The following is a 16,602-nucleotide window of genomic DNA, read 5'->3' as shown; positions in this document are numbered from 1 at the left end:
TTAAGTGCCACTATCCGATATATATACCGGATAATGTATACATTCATTTGCTATGCCCTACGTCAAAGTTTTTTAAGATTCAGTGCCACTGCCCGGTATACATTTGCTCGGTATGTCCTACACTGATGTTTTTTTAAGTTAAGTTCCATTGCCCGGAATGCATTTAACCGGTACTCCGAACACTGATGTTTCTCCTAATCTATCCTAAGCAGGTGTTAAAATATCGAATAAATATAATAATATCAACGAATAAATTAATATAAAATTGGATATAACAAATATTTCGGACATTCACCAAAGTGACTGTGGGATTGTTGATATTCACCGGTGAAAATCGACATTCTCTTGATTTAAGTCATGATAATGATACTAAGCAATTTGATACAAAAATGTCTCTTTTGGAAAAATTATAAAATTAACATCCATAATATTGGCAACATTTCTTCTTCCTGAATCAAATCGATCAAGCAAACGTCATACAATCGAAAAGAATTCTTTTCTTAATAACCGTTGTTGGTATAATCATAAGACAGAAATCCCACATAATTACCTCCTACATAAACAATTTTTTTTGATGAAAATAAATATTTTAATAGTTCAATGTAACTTTTCCTAAGACTTATTACGCTAATTCCTCACTATTAGTTGAGTCGCATCGCAGAATAAACTCACTCATCCTAGCTAAGAACTAATCTTTTTAGAACACACAACAGTGTATACCTTCAGGCAAAGTTTAAAAAGTATTTCATATATTGCTCAGACACGCATGAGAGCGAAAGATATGTTTTCATCTTGACTAACCCAGGTCTGTCTTCACGAAAAACTTCCCTTCTAAAATGCCCTCGGGACACAGACACAAAAAAGATTTTAAACTATGTCTGGTACACGTATTTTGCATATTATTATCATGAAAACCACCCTTTTCCGCTTTGTTCACTGCCCGATATCATTACTGTCATCAAGTGTCCATTATGTCCAATTGCTTTGAATTGAGCCATGGCCACATTATCCGGAAGGATGGCCTCTAAATTGATTCTGGTTGAGGGGTGGATGCTGATTTGGATAGATAATTTTTATTTTTTATTTTTTACTTCTGGAACAACAACAAAAAAACTTGCTGTCGGGTTTCGTATTCAGATTGTATCATTTTCTTTTATTTCTATTTTTATAGTTATTTCTGATATGATGCATATAAAGCTATTTTCATTACCATTATTATGTAGATCTGTGTCTCCTCCTCATTTTACGAATCATTACAAAAATATCTGGAGTTTTTTTTAATCATTCTAATTGCCTAGATTGCTATTGTACGGTTTTTTTTTTATTATAATTGATGATCGAACATAGAACTAAGTATCAACTTGTATAGATAATTCAAACCGAGTTTGTATGATAAAGTTAAATTATTCGATTGTACTTAGTGAAAAACAATGGCGCTTGGAAACTATAGAAATGAAGAGGAGCATGATCAAAGTTTTATTTTTGATTTATGTTGTTAAATCTGATCAAATAACTCAATTTACGCAAAGTTCCGAAGATTTTAAATTCAAAATTGCTTATTTCTTGATTTTTAAAGCCCCTTGTATTGTAATTTCTGTGGAAAAGTGATTGTGTCAATTTAATACCATAAAAATACTTTACAGTAAAAAAAAAATTTTTTTTTTTTTGTAAATTTAATATATATCCGGGTTTTTTTGAGCAGGTTGGATAAAATCTTGAGCTGACATATACTTCGGAAAAATTAATACTTTGCTCTTTCCTAAAAAATATAATTTTTTATATTAAATATTATTTATATTTGGAACTAAATGGCTAATTTATCATCAAATTAAAATGTAAGCAATTTTGTTAATGTAGGTGCACGGAGAAAAAAATCTGGTAAAATTACCTACCGATCGGTATGGTAATTACATTTCTTGAAGGAAAAAAAAGAAAAAAGAGAAACATAATTCTGGTTAATAAAACCAAAATTTACGGTATTTAAACCATTCATTTAGTAATTTTTCAGTTTGCTAACGGTTTGCCGGAAATTCTGATTTTATTACCACACATTTAGTAAAAAAATCAAAACTGAAAACTAAATTTAACCGAATAAATGGTTTTTATGCCATGCTCTAAGCCAGTCTTCCCCAACCTTTTTATCACCACGGACCTATCAACGTTTGATAATTTTACCTCCGCCCGAGGGTGGGGGCGAAGATTGTTTATATTTTTGATTTATTAATTTTAATTTAATTGTATTTAAACATGTCTTCAAAATAAAATACAATTACACCAAAAAATAAATAAAAAATGATTTAACATTTGAACTTACTAGAACGTTAAATCATTGAGAACCCTGAGCTTGTTTCTTTGCAATGAGACGGTTCCATCTGGGGGGTAATCGGAGACAATGATAGATTGCAAACATTAAAAAATTTATGCCACTACCTTCGGGGACCCCCTTTTTTTAAATAAATAAAATTTTAATGGAACACAAGTAATTTTAATTTGGGGTATAAACCTAGGAATTTAAATTCAGCTTCAATGAAATGGGCGGCCGGGTACCATTTGATCCACGGACAGGGGGTTGGGGAACACTGCTCTAAGCTATTACTCAATTTGGCAGATTTATTAAATTTTATCGCGTATTAAAAAACCATATTTCATTGTTAATTTTAACCAAATCATCACCAAAGTGCTTCGGTAAAAATTACCGAGCTTCTTGGTGTTCCCTTACAGCCAGAAACACGGTAACTTTTTCCATATTCTGGTAGATGTGACCATACATTCCCTAGTGTGCTTAGCTAAGAACGAGAAAGCGTTAGGAACCGTCTTTGTCCAACACCCAACCAATGTACACAAAAAATTACAAAATCTCTTCGTAAAGTTCTTTTTACATCTTGTCAAATAAATCCTAGCACCTTTCGATTCATTCTAGAAAACACATTATCCAAAGGACGAGGGTATTTTGTGTTCAGTTAAAGAGACAATAGTTAAAGTATTTTGTTGTTTTCCGGAAATGATTATTCATCTAATTACATAGGATAATTGAAAAATATTTTTTTTTTAAAATAGGGAAAATGTTTTGGAAAACATTATTTTACTGCATTCAAAATTTAAAACTATTGTATTATTGTTAGTAACATCTATCAATGTTAAATTAATTCTATTTCCGTCATTCCAAACAAAGCATCTATTTAAAAAAAAAAAAATTACTTAAGTAGTATCCATTTTCAAAAACACGGTATTGAGGAAGATGTTTTATTAATAGTAATATTATTTTATAATTATTATTANACCAAAATTTACGTTATTTAAACCATTAATTTACTAATTTTTCAGTTTGCTAACGGTTTGCCGGAAATTCTGATTTTATTACCACACATTTAGTAAAAAATTCGAAACTGAAAACTAAATTTAACAGAATAAATGGCTTTTATGCCATGCTCCAAGCTATTACCTAATTTTACCAGATTTATTAAATTTTATCGCGTATTAAAAAACCATATTTCATTGTTAATTTTAACCAAATCATTACCAAAGCGCTTCGGTAAAAATTACCGAGCTTCTTGGTGTTCCCTTACAGCCAGAAACACGGTAACTTTTTCCATATTCTGGTAGATGTGACCATACATTCCCTAGTGTGCTTAGCAAAGAACGAGAAAGCGTTAAGAACCGTCTTTGGCCAACACCCAACCAATGCACACAAAAATTAATAAATTTCTTCATGAAATTCCTTTTACATCTTGTCAAATAAATCCTAGCACCTTTCGATCCATTCTCGAAAACACATTGTCCAAAGGACGAAGGTATTTTGCGTTCAGTTAAAAAGACAATAGTTAAAGTATTCTGTTGTTTTCCGGAAATGATTATTCATCTAATTACATAGGATAATTGAAAAATAAATATTTTTTTATTTTTAAACTATTTTTAACAGATGTTTTGGAAAACATTATTTTACTGCATTCAAAATTTAAAATTATTGTATTATTGTTAAATAACATCTATCAATGCTAAATTAATTCTATTTCCGTCATTCCAAACAAAGCATCTATAAAAAAATAAAAAATAAAAAAATAAAAATATTACTTAAGTGGTATCCATTTTCAAAAACACGGTATTGAGGAAGATGTTCTATTAATAGTAATATTATTTTATAATTATTATTATTTTTTTAAATATTATTTTTTTTTAAAGTCTAGATCGAGAGTGTTATTTTTCTTAAAATAAGTGTAAAAAAATTATTTTACTTTCAATTTTGAAACAACATTTAAAAATCATGTTGGTTCGATGTTTTATAATTGATAAAATTAAACGTTGTTTTGGGAGGTTGTAATTTAACTTTTAATTAATAATAAAACGTCATTTTTAATAAAATAACGGTACAGAAAACATGCAGTACAATAACAAATAACGGTACAAAAATATCCTTAAGTGGTCATAAAAAAAAACAAATTCTGATGCCACGAGTCCTTTGTCTCTCAACTTATGCGGCGTCCTTCCTTCTTTATGCGTCACTTATCATTTGTTGAATGTCACTAAGTCTGTGGCTATTGTTTTTTGCTCCTCTTTACTGTCGCACTGTAACGCTCAAGTTTTTTATTTCTATGATATAAATCACTGACCTCTGCTTTTTCTATGTAACATTTTTTTGTGTGCTCGTCTATACTGCGTATTCATTCTACGCATGTGTTTGTTTGGGTAACGCGCTAAATAGCAGAATTTGTATTACAATGAGTATCTAGCAATGTTTTTTCAAGCTGTAGAGCAGTATTTCCCAAAGTATGGCACGCATACCCCCAGGGGTACGGGAACAGTTTAGCGGGGGTGCGCGTTCTTATGCGAAATATCTTACAACAAACGAAAGTTTCAAAACTTTTTATTTAAAAACAAAGCTAGCCATGAAAATTTACGATTACGTATTTTTCTATTGGCTGTTTTTTGTAGAGTTAACAGTTAATAATTAGTGTTGTCAACAGCTAGTTGTGATTTTGAACTTTTGTGCAATTTTTTTATAGTAAAAAATTATATTAATTTTTTTTATAGTGGTACACAGCATTGCGAAAAATTTAGAAAGGATACACAAAAGTCATAAGTTTGGGAAATACTGCTGTAGACTATAAAAAATATATATTTACATTTAAAAGTTTTAGTATGTAGTGTACTATACTACCACTACAATAATACAGTTCCAATTCTCTAGTATATAAAGACGTGTTAACTCAGTTTTATCTTGGGGTACCTTTTGATAGATGAAGGTTGACATCATCGGCACGCTAGTCCCCAAATTGGTGAACCGGACGTGATCTGAACGCGCCCATCTTGACAGTAGTCCCCACTTCGATAGATGGTGAACATTGAACTTGTTATTGACTTGTTATTTGCAACTGCGATATTGTCCTCCTCGCTCTATTGCTACTCAGTCTCGATCACACAACACAAGAGCGTTGCACACTCGACTGTAACACAGGAATGACCACGTACACAACCGTGAACTTAATACAGCTAACACGATCAGCGTTCTAAGTCCGGTGAATTTAATATAGCTCTCAAAACCAGCGCTCAAAATCCGGTGACCTTAAAACAGCTCTCCCAGTCTTTCGCAAAACGGCAATGAACTAGTTATATCCATTCATCGAATTCTATCCCAGATAAAATTTTGGTCAGGGATTAATGTAATGTAACTACCACTATAATAATACAATCTCAATTCACTAGTATATAAGACGTGTTAACTCCTTATTATCTTTGGTAACCTTTTGATAAATGAAATTTGATATTTCCCCCAATACTTACAGTTACGGTACATATTTCAGTATTGGATAAATTTAGTACTTAATGTACCGTAACTCTAAGCACTAAAAACTATACAATATTTACATTTTAAAGTCTTAGTACTTAGATTTAAGGGTAAATTTTTCTGTATGGAGTAAATTTAGTGCTTAGAGTACCGTACTTGTACTGTACAGTTTTCCATAATGCGCAATACGCTAGTATGGGAGGCTATTATTTCAGTATAATTAACTGCGAAAGTTGGTGGGCAATAGAAATAAAGTGTGTTTTATGATAGTATCGAGATCAAAAGTTTTCTTTTTTTAGTACAAGAAAATACGATCATTAAATAAAAAGTTATCAGGATGTTCGCTTTTTTTTTCTTGCAAACTGCACCCGGTTTGAGGATTATTTTCTAAACTTCATTGTATGATTTTTATTTTCATCTTGAATAATTAAATTCACTCTTTTATTCCATCAAATAAAAGTCTTTTTCAAAATCTAAGTTTTAAGAACTATTTGTTTAAAATATATCTTCCTTTTTTTTTTCAACCAGCAACTTGTTATTCGACTGTTTTTTTCTTCTTGAGGAATTGATTTAATTTTTAACGAGTTCGAAAATTTTTCACTTGAACAATTAAATCTCATTAAATGGGATTTTCTGAAAATGATAAAGCGTCTCTCTTGCATATTAAGATGGAAATTTTATTTTTAATTAAAATTTATTTTACTCGTTTGGAAATAGTTTTTGGCTTATTTAAATCCCGAAAATAATCTTTTAGCAAAGATGGTATTGATATACATTGAAAACAAAATAATAATAATAATGCAAAGAGTTATTTTGACATTAACTTAAACTAATCATATAAAATAACAAAACAGTTATTTGACGAAATTAATAAATATAAACTAACAAAAATGCAAAATAGTTTTTATATAGAATCTCTAGAATAGTTATGTATGGTATTAATATACATTATTATTAGCTAAAATGGTATTTATATACATTTGAAACAAAATTGAAAAAAAAAATTGATAACAAATTATCTTGAAATGGATAATTTAAACTAATCATATTGGGAAAAAAAATAGTTATTTGATAAAATTAATAAATATAAACTAACCAAATGCAAAATAGTTTTTATTTATATATGGTATTAATATACATTGTTATTGGCTTAGATACTATTAATATACATTTAAAATGAAATAAAAGAAAAACTATATAAAAAGTTATCTTCAAATTGTTAACTTAAACTAATCATATTAAAGAACCAAATAGTTATTTGATAAAATTGATAAATTTAAACTAAACAAAATGCTGAATAGTTTTTTTTATATTTTAAAAAAAACTGTGTTTAATTCTGACTTCAATATTATTTGATCGAAAACTATAAATTCATTCATAATATTTCGTTTAAAAAATGTGATACTTAAGATAATATATCTGAATTATTACTAGCTATAAATCATTCTTAAACCATCCTAATAAAGATTTTGACCTTTAGTGCGAAGTCCACTAACTATCTGATGGCTGTTTCGCAGGTCAATCTTTAGTACAGATTTTTTGGGCTATAAACAGCTCGTAAATTATTTATTTATTGCCGATGCGCAATCATATCAGAAATAGCGAGTTCAGAGGAAGTTAATCAAGTTATCTTTACTCCATCTCAGATAGCGAGTTTAGTTGTTTACTTTCTTCTGTTCTGTAAATTTTTTTTATTTTATTTGAATGGAGTGTGAAAAAAAAAAGATCGCATTTCATCGTATACATTCGAAATTTAGCGTGGGACTACTGATTGCTTTATCGTAAACAATTTTGGTATTGCACTGTGATTTTCTTGGAATGACGCATCAATTTACTGCTGCTGCAGATGCTGATTTGATTTGAGACTGAATCGTTGGTTAAGATTTTTGTCTTTGATTACTTTAGAAAATCATATTGTCCGTTGCTTGTTTTCTTCGTGAAAGTGTTGATTTTTCCATTAGGAATATTGAAATATCATTTCTGCTATTTGGATTTATGAAGCTGATTTGGTAAAGTATATGATTTTTACAAAATTGTTACCTTTTTTTAATGAAAATATAAGCATTTTCTTTTCTTTTTTGTGCAATTTAATTTATATGAGACGTAGTGGCTCTGGGGATAGAGCCACTACGAACACAGGTATTCGAACACAGTTCACCTCAAAATGAGGTGAACTGTGTTCGAATACCACCAATGGCTGGTTGATCCGAATTCCACACGCGGCTCGCACCGACCACAATGCTGATGCAAAATATCCTCAGTGGTAGACGGATCATGGGTTAGAGTCCCCTTGCTATGGTCTAAATACCGTATATTTTGGTTTTATTACCAGAATTGCCATCATCATTGCATTCCAGTAATTTTACCTGAATATTTTTCTCCGTGAAGCATTCTGGCCCTCAAAATTAAATGTATAAATGAATTGAAAAATTTTGATATAAAATATTTATTATTAATTACTTCAATTGGTTTAAAAGAAATTATTTTCAGAAAATGAGAAAATATTTTTAAATAAAAGTTCATTAAAATTATCAAAACACAATAGTGGATTTACGAAAACAGTACTTGGTTCAAACACTGTCATCAATCAACTGTGGTCGGTGCGAGCCGGGTGTGAAATTCGAATCAACCAGTCATTGCTGGGATTCGAACCTGGATCACCTCATTTGGAGGTGAATGCCTTATCCCCTGAGTTACCGCGGCTCACAGTGGGATATTGACAGTTTGGGAAACTGACAGTCTGTGAGGATGATCCGAAGACATGCCATCACAATTTTGATCCTCAGCAGAGGGGATGGTTTCCCCTCTTTGGTAGCCCGCCAGTGCCGTAGCGAGCTTAACTCGCGCCCGGGGCACAATACCTTTTTAGCGCCCCCCCCTCACTCAAAAACTATCTAATATTATAAGTAAAATATACTCGCTAAGTAATAAATAAATTAAGTAAAATAAATAAAGTCATAGGCTCAACCTAGGCATTAAATTTGAGACAAAAAATGTAGTTGAGAAAACAAGACTAGATTTTGAAATGTATATGATCATCTAGAATTAGTTCAAAAGATACCNAGAAATTATTTTCAGAAAATTTAAAAATATTTTTAAATAAAAGTTCATTAAAATTATCAAAACACAATAGTGGATTTACGAAAACAATGCTTGGTTCAAACACTGTCATCAATCAACTGTGGTCGGCGCGAGCCGGGTGTGGAATTCGAATCAACCAGTCATTGCTGGAATTCGAACCTGGGTCACCTCATTTTGAGGTGAATGCCGTATCCCCTGAGTTACCGCGGCTCACAGTGGGATATTGACAGTCTGGGAAACTGACAGTCTGTGAGGATGATCCGAAGACATGCCATCACAATTTTGATCCTCAGCAGAGGGGATGGTTTCCCCTCTTTGGTAGCCCGGCGACCCGCGTGTGAAGCCGAGCATTTAATGGTCGAACTGTTTAACGAGGGCCGATACCGCGCACCCTCGTAACCATACGCAGGATGATCCAAGTGCTCACACATCCGTTTACTGACCGTAGCCAGTAATGCTGGTATTCTACTGAGAACCGTGTCTTTACGACCAGTCCCAATGCAGGACTGACCTAAAATTGGATTTTATGGTAAAAACTACTTTTATTGTACTTTTTACCGTAATTTGATGCGGAAGTTTTTACTAGCGTACTTATAGCATTGCATTTGTAAAATTATTGAACGAACTGTGTAAGATTACAGGAGCAATTTATATCAGATTAAAATAAACCTCTGATTAACTAGTATTTCGTTTCAACCATTTCTAAATTTTTCACTTTATCCGTCTTTTCAGCGTACTAGTTTAAAAAGTAAAAAAAAAGAAAAGAAAAATGAAGAGTACAAGGCTCTTGAGACAATAGCAGACGCCTGGGCTTTACAGATAAGCTCCTTAAATATCTCTTGAGAGACTGACAAATAAGAGACATTTAAGAACTTTTATCTCGTGTCTTGCTCTCCATTTTATTTTTATGTTTAGTCTTTAACGAAAACAAAAGAAAATTTACTTCTTTTTTCATATTAACCTTTTTGATTCATTCCTATTTTGAAGGTTGAATCATTGCGATTTCAGGAATTTTTTTTGTATGACGACTAGTGCATTAAACAGGGATCCGCGTCAAGAACTTCAAATTATTAGCTAGTAAATTAGCCAAATATCGAAAGTATTAGCCAAATTTTAAAAGTATTAGTCAAAGGCAAATATTAACAATTTTTTATTATTAATTTTTTTTAAGGAAAACTTCAAATTAAAATACAAATTTACTATAATTTGAACTATTTTATAAAATACAAATTCAAATCAAGAGTCATTTTAACATTTATTAACAAGTCATTTATTTTAAAAATTCGTCAAACCTAATTAATAGTTTAAAGTGTCCTACGGTTTGTAACCTATTAATCAATTGTACGAATAGTTTAATTCGAAAGTTGTATCATGATATAATATTAAAACATAGATCAATAAATTTAATACAATTTTATGTGCTTATTTTATCTGTTTAAATGAAGGGAAAATCTTAAATGAATCAATGCGTAACAAATTAAAATAAAAATGTTTCATTTTACAATTCTGAACCCATTTATTAATTATGTAACAATGTGTTAAGGTGCAAAAACATGATTTTGGGCAAAATTTTGGAAATTTAGTTGATTATAAATTTAGAATGCCTGCTGTCGTAGTTTTCTAAAAATACTTAAGTTTTGTTTGTACTCTAATTATTAATTAAGTTAAAGCAGTTTTTGTGTAAGACGATAACAGTAGATGCACTCGTGATTTTACGTTTTAAAATGCATTTATCTCAAAATCAGGTTTCTTTTCACATTTGACACCAACTTAAACACTATGTCACGTATTGTTTTTAAAATAATTGTCTACAATTTTTTACAAGTGTTTATGGTCATAGCGCACATGTTTTGAACTACGGATTAAAAGAAAAAAGTAGAATTTCATTTTTTCCGCAAAGACACGTGCGGAAATTTTTAAAAATTTGCTTTTTAACTACATTGATAACTAACGCAGTTCAGTATATGCACTTTCTTTTAAGATACTAGTTCAAAACATAGTAGACAGCCTTCTAAGTAAAATACGCAAAGGAGTTTTTGTTTTGGGCGATAGAATTTTTTTTACAGTCTTTAGCGTATATGCAAAAAAAAATGTCTTATTTTTACCTAAAAATGGCCATTTAAAAAAATAATTAATTAATAATAATTTTTTTATGGAAAGTGGCGGCACAAGTGTTCTTTTTAGTACATATATCTTTATTTGAATAATATCAATTGTTTTGTTTATTCTTTTTTTAATTTAAACAGATAAATAACATTCATTTATTACTTATGGAGAAAGTTTTGACACTTTCCGAAAGTTTTCCTTTTACTTCCAAACTAAAAATTTACGACATATTTTAATTTAATCAAACATTAGCTGACTTTTCAAAAAGCATGGAATTTCATAAATTTATTCGTGCATTTACGTGATTAGGATTTTCTCAAAATAGTTCGAACATTTACTGTCAGTTTTAATCAACCTAAAACTAACTTCACCTTTTATATTTTCGTTAATAATGATTGAGATTATTTTTGCTTCTGTTTTTCTCCACTATGTAGGTGATAATTAATTCTCGAGAAGTATTCTAATGTTTTAGGATGGGGCAAGCTTAAAACGCCCTGCATACTTTTTTGAAATTGAGTTATTTTATCCAAACCAAACATGATTTCCTATTTGGAAATCATGTTTATTTTGGTCAATTTCAGTTTACTTGAAATAAACTAAAAGAGTCCGGTTTCTGCTCTTTAGTTTTGTTTACATTGTTTTCCTGAGTTAACCGATGCGAAACAACTATTTTCCGCTCTTAAATCCGAGCAATATGGACGTTATTTTGAAAAGAAGGTGGCGTTGACATTGAATAAATCTTGCTCAATAGCAGGTATAGCACGATGGCGGAAATAAAGATTTCCGATCATTTCGCATGGAATATATATTTGCGTGGATGTGCGTGCGTTGTATTTTAAGGTTTGTTTGGATTGGTTTTTGGAGTATACGAACGCGTATATTCAATAATTTGTTTGAAAATGGTTTGTTCAACTATTGCGCATCCTAATGATTCAAAATATCAGTTCTTGTCAAACGCGTGAGGTGATTGTCTTCAAATTTATCAACTATGACTTGGTGATTTCAGTTAAAACTAAACTTAGAATGTGTGTGCTATTATCGTAACCTTATTATCAAACTAAAGATAAATATTAAAGAGTACATGTAAGTACAAAAAAGTAATATTTTTTGAAAATTTCCATTCCATTAATTGGATTTGCCATTGAGTTGAATTGGCTGGAGCTACATATGAAGGTCTAAAATCTATTAAATCCCTTCCTTTCTTATTTTAAGTATTTTAAAAAAATTATGGAAGACAATCATCTACATTAAATGGCTTCTAGCTGTAGAGTTGATAATGTCATAAATACCTTATGAAAGGTTCAATATTTTCAGTTCAGAATTAGATTCATGACCAACCGCTATATTTTTGTTGCTCTATAAAACTTTCGAGTTTTATTAAGCAGATTCTCTGTCCAACAAAGGATAGGGTATACTTTGGGGTATGCAGACTAAAGCAAAAGGCAATGAGAATAAAACACAAAAACTATGACAGTGCATAATGTATGTATGTATTGTGAAACATTTATGTACTTTCATTTATGCTTAATTCACGGTGATTTTTACTCTGGATTTTGATAATGTTTCTTTTTTTTGTAATTTACATAATTCAATTCATAAATGTCGAAATTCCCTTTACTGATTTATGTATATGTTACTATGATCGGATGTACCTTCTGAATTTAATTACCACCTATTCCAGACTTTTGTTTGATAATATAAAAACTTTATAAAAAAAAAGATAATTGTTTTAAGATTAAGTTAAAATATAAATTTTGGAAACTGTCAAACTTTTTATAGTTCTTCGATTATTTTTTTTTCGATGTTACAAAATAAATCCCCTGTATTTGGCTGTTTTAAGAAATGAAATTTGAAGTATAAATACTAACGGAATGTATTCATCAAATTTATTTTTTACATCTTCACTATTATTTTGGTAATCCGAGTTTGGAATGCACCTTTGATTCTATTCATATTTTATAAAGAAAAACAATACTTTAAATTTAAGTTCAAAATTAAATTCATAAATGTTATCGGCATTAGATTAACTTTCAACGTTTCGTGTTTAGTTAATTTCTATCTAATAATTAAATATTTAAAAATAAAATAAAATTTATAAACATAGCTCAACGTATTTTACTTCTATTATTCTGTTTTTTAGTTAAAAAATTAAATGTATGAAAATGACTTAAATTTTGGAATTAATTTTCTTGTTTTTCCATGTTTATTTTAAATTCCACCTACCTAAATCATGATTTAAATATTAAGTTCATCATCTGGTGGTAACATACTGGATATAGTCTGTTTTCTGTAACCGCAATGTGGTCTCTGTGTTATGTTTTCTACATTAGTCAAAACCGGGGAAGAGATACATGTTTCATGAAACATTGACTGATGTATGAACTGAGGGGAAAAAAACACGTTGCTCACCCCTCACCGGAAAATCGTTTGAAAAAAAAATTGCTATAGGGGTCGTTCTCTTTTCAGATGCTGAGGGTTGGAGACAACACATGTTTTTCATCACTTTCTGAGTCAAGAAAAAAGAAGGGTGCGTTATAAAAATTCCTTTCTTGGCGACAGACTAGCCCAGTAAAAAAAAAATCAAACGAAGTTGTGTGTTTTCCTTTCTATAGGTCGAGTGTGCATAGGGGACCTTTAGGGTTAGGTTTAGGTGAAACGTTTTTGTTTCCAAAGCTGAAGGATTACCCTGTAACAATGTGGCGTTCTTTTTTGTGGCATCCACTTCAAAATGGCTCAAAGACGTTTTGTTAACCGCGAAAACTTTAGAATGGAAAGTTTTAATGGGAATTTAGAGATTTGAATTTCTTTACTCTTTAGATCCGTGTGGTGTTAGATTATATTAATGACATGAATAATTCAAGAACTTCATTACTTTGAGTTTTTATTTTATTTTATTTAACTAATTAATGACATGGATAATTCAAAAACTTCATTGCTTAGAGTTTTTTTTTTTTAAATTTTATTTCACTAAATGTTTTTAATTTTTGATGTGAGATTTCAAATTCGTGAGATTTTATCTATGTTTTTATCACTGATATCGTAAGTAAAACAACATAATTACGAGTTGTCATATTTTAATAATTAACTGGTTTAAATCAATAACTCATATTAGTTTTAATTTACATTTTCAATGTTTAGGTTTTCGATATTTTTGATAACAAGCAAAAAAATAAATAAATAAAATTTAAGACAAGCAAAATGGATAGTTTAATGTAGTAAAGTTTTAGTCAAACATTTTTAAATTATCAGCTATAATTGAAAAGCTTGAGGGGGGGGGGAGAATATTCTATTCTAAATTTATTGAATTTAATAACATCAGTTTTAGAAATGCAAAAAAATCAGAAAACCATTTTGGAAACTTAGTTTTCTTTAATAAACTATCCAAATAAATTTTTTTTAAACTATAAACTAATAATAAATCTCAAAATAATTAAGTTTATATAAACAGCTAGCTATAACAAATTTTCCCCCCAAATTTAAAATTTTTTTTCAAAAATCTTTCATTTTGCTCATAAATTTTAAATTTAATGCTCTATTAATTAAACGTTGAAAAGAAAAGTATGGTCTAAACCAAAACTACCAGAATATGGTAATATTTGCAGTGTTTCTAGCTCTATGGTAACACCAAAAAGGCTCGATAATTTTTACCAAAGCGCTTTGGTAATGATTTTGGTAAAATAAAAAATAAAATATTATTTTATAATATGTTATAAAATTAGGTAAATATGATAAAATTTGATAATTGTATCATGATACCTTAAAGCATGGCATAAAATCCATTTATTCGATTAAATTTACTTTTCAATTTTGTGTAGTAATAAGAACTACGATTATGAAAACCAGAATTTCCGGTAAATCGTTCGATATGAACGGAAAAACTACCAAAAAAAAAATCGTTAAAGTACCGTATATTTTAGTTTTTATCATCTGAATTGTGTTGTTTTTTTTTTATTATTAAATGTCATTACCATACAGTACGGTAATTTTATTAGAATTTTTTTCTCTGTATCATTTACGTCAAATTTACTAAATCTCGCTTTTTATGCCACCTCAGTTTCGTATAAATTCAAATATACTTTTTTATTAAATGTGAGTTAATCTATTTCACTTTGTATGGTTAATTATATTTACAAAAGCCGTATTACTTACTTGTTTTATCAGCTCAAATAACTATATTTTCTAGATAGACTGCACTAAAAATTAATGACATCTGCTCTACTAATAATGTGCGTAAAATTGATAACGATAATGAAAAAAGCGAATGAAAACATTCTCCTCACACTGTTAGAAATTTTGCGGTGCATTTACTAAAATAACTTGCAAATTCACGGCAACTCAAAACGCTTTCAGGGTGAGCCATAGTATCGTGCATATTAAATCTTCTCAAAACTTGATTGCACGATGCTGTCATTGATCTTTAACTTAAACATTATTTATTTTGAAAACTTATTTATTGCAGCAAATTTAGAAGGTACCCTTATTATGGTTCAACTTTTAACGCAATGTCATACATGAACTTCATCATTTTACGATTTTCGTAATTTTTTACATAATTTTATCTGCAGGAATTTCTCATTTAAAAAAAGAATCATGTTACCAAACTGTTTCCAAATTTAAATAAATCACGAACACTGACATTTTATTTCATTTCTAAAAGCACTCTAGTTTTTTGATTTCCAAATAGCTTTGAGTATAAAAATAGTGTATCATGCAAGTTCTTTTCTTTTTTTTTTTCTTTACGCAAATCATCGCTCTGTGTTGCTTAAAAACGAGAGTAAAAGGAAAGAAAAGTTTCACTATTCTTGGAAACAAAGATCAACATACTACCGGCAGGAAAGTGTATTGATTGTAGCAACTTTGCCAGCTGTTTTCATGAATAAATGTGAATGTACGATTTTTCAGCATATCTTTAGCATGTCGCTCTGAATATACCATCTGTGGCTTCCTTGTAGCGTGTCGAGAATGAGGAATATTTTTCTTTTTGTCATGGCAGCATTGAAAATGACTTCGCTTTCAACTTGTCACCTACGATATTTTTGTCAAAAGAACAATGAAAAGTTTGGTATAACTTCGAAAAACATCAGAAACTGGGAGAAATGAATAGTTTCTGTAAAAAATCAAGTGTGAAATATGGCGAATATATAAATCGCGAAATATGCTGAAGGTAATACCACCCTCTTAAGTGCACTGAGAAAAAAGTATGGTCAAGAATACCAGAATATGGTAAAATTGACGGTATTTTTTGGCTCTATGGGAACACCAAAACGCTCGATAATTTTTACCGAAGTGTTTTGGTAATGATTTTGATGAAATTCACTATAAAATATGGTTTTTTAGCGTGTGATAAGATATGGGAAGCAAGGGTCTGTTTAGAAGAAGTTTGGGTCCGTTAACAGATCCTTCACAAAATATCTTTTCATAAAAACGGACACTTCACAAAATAATTTAACTTAAAAACGGACCCTTCACAAAATAATATATCTTTTAATCGGACCCTTCACAAATTTGTTTATCTTCATTATTGTTTTGTTAATCGAATAAACCTTTCCCAGGGGGGGGGGAGGAGAAAGACAGATGTAAACGAACTAAGTTTTGTCTTCGCAGACGATTCTTCTTTCATTCGTCCGAAATGA

The 16,602-nt window shown here is 30.0% G+C and overlaps 2 protein-coding genes across 3 annotated transcripts in view; both read left to right on the top strand.

Moving 5' to 3' along the window:
• LOC107455003 (GMP synthase burgundy) overlaps nt 1-16,602 on the top strand; it is a 222,637-nt gene that overhangs the window by 70,765 nt on the left and 135,270 nt on the right. The gene's annotated exons all lie outside the window — the stretch shown is intronic.
• LOC107455008 (uncharacterized) overlaps nt 1-16,602 on the top strand; it is a 145,946-nt gene that overhangs the window by 68,260 nt on the left and 61,084 nt on the right. The window contains exon 1 of one of the 2 annotated variants that reach the window (XM_016072400.3): nt 7,576-7,791. The exons of the other annotated variant lie outside the window; for it this stretch is intronic. The gene's annotated coding sequence lies outside the window, so the exon portion shown is untranslated. Of the gene's footprint in view, nt 1-7,575; nt 7,792-16,602 lie in introns of those variants that run through there. 2 annotated transcript variants of the gene reach the window in all.

The sequence above is a fragment of the Parasteatoda tepidariorum genome, chromosome 8 (assembly GCF_043381705.1).
Source record: "Parasteatoda tepidariorum isolate YZ-2023 chromosome 8, CAS_Ptep_4.0, whole genome shotgun sequence".
Lineage (NCBI taxonomy): Eukaryota > Metazoa > Arthropoda > Arachnida > Araneae > Theridiidae > Parasteatoda > Parasteatoda tepidariorum.
Note: the sequence above shows the minus strand (reverse complement) of the source record. Positions and strands in the feature narration are given on the sequence as shown.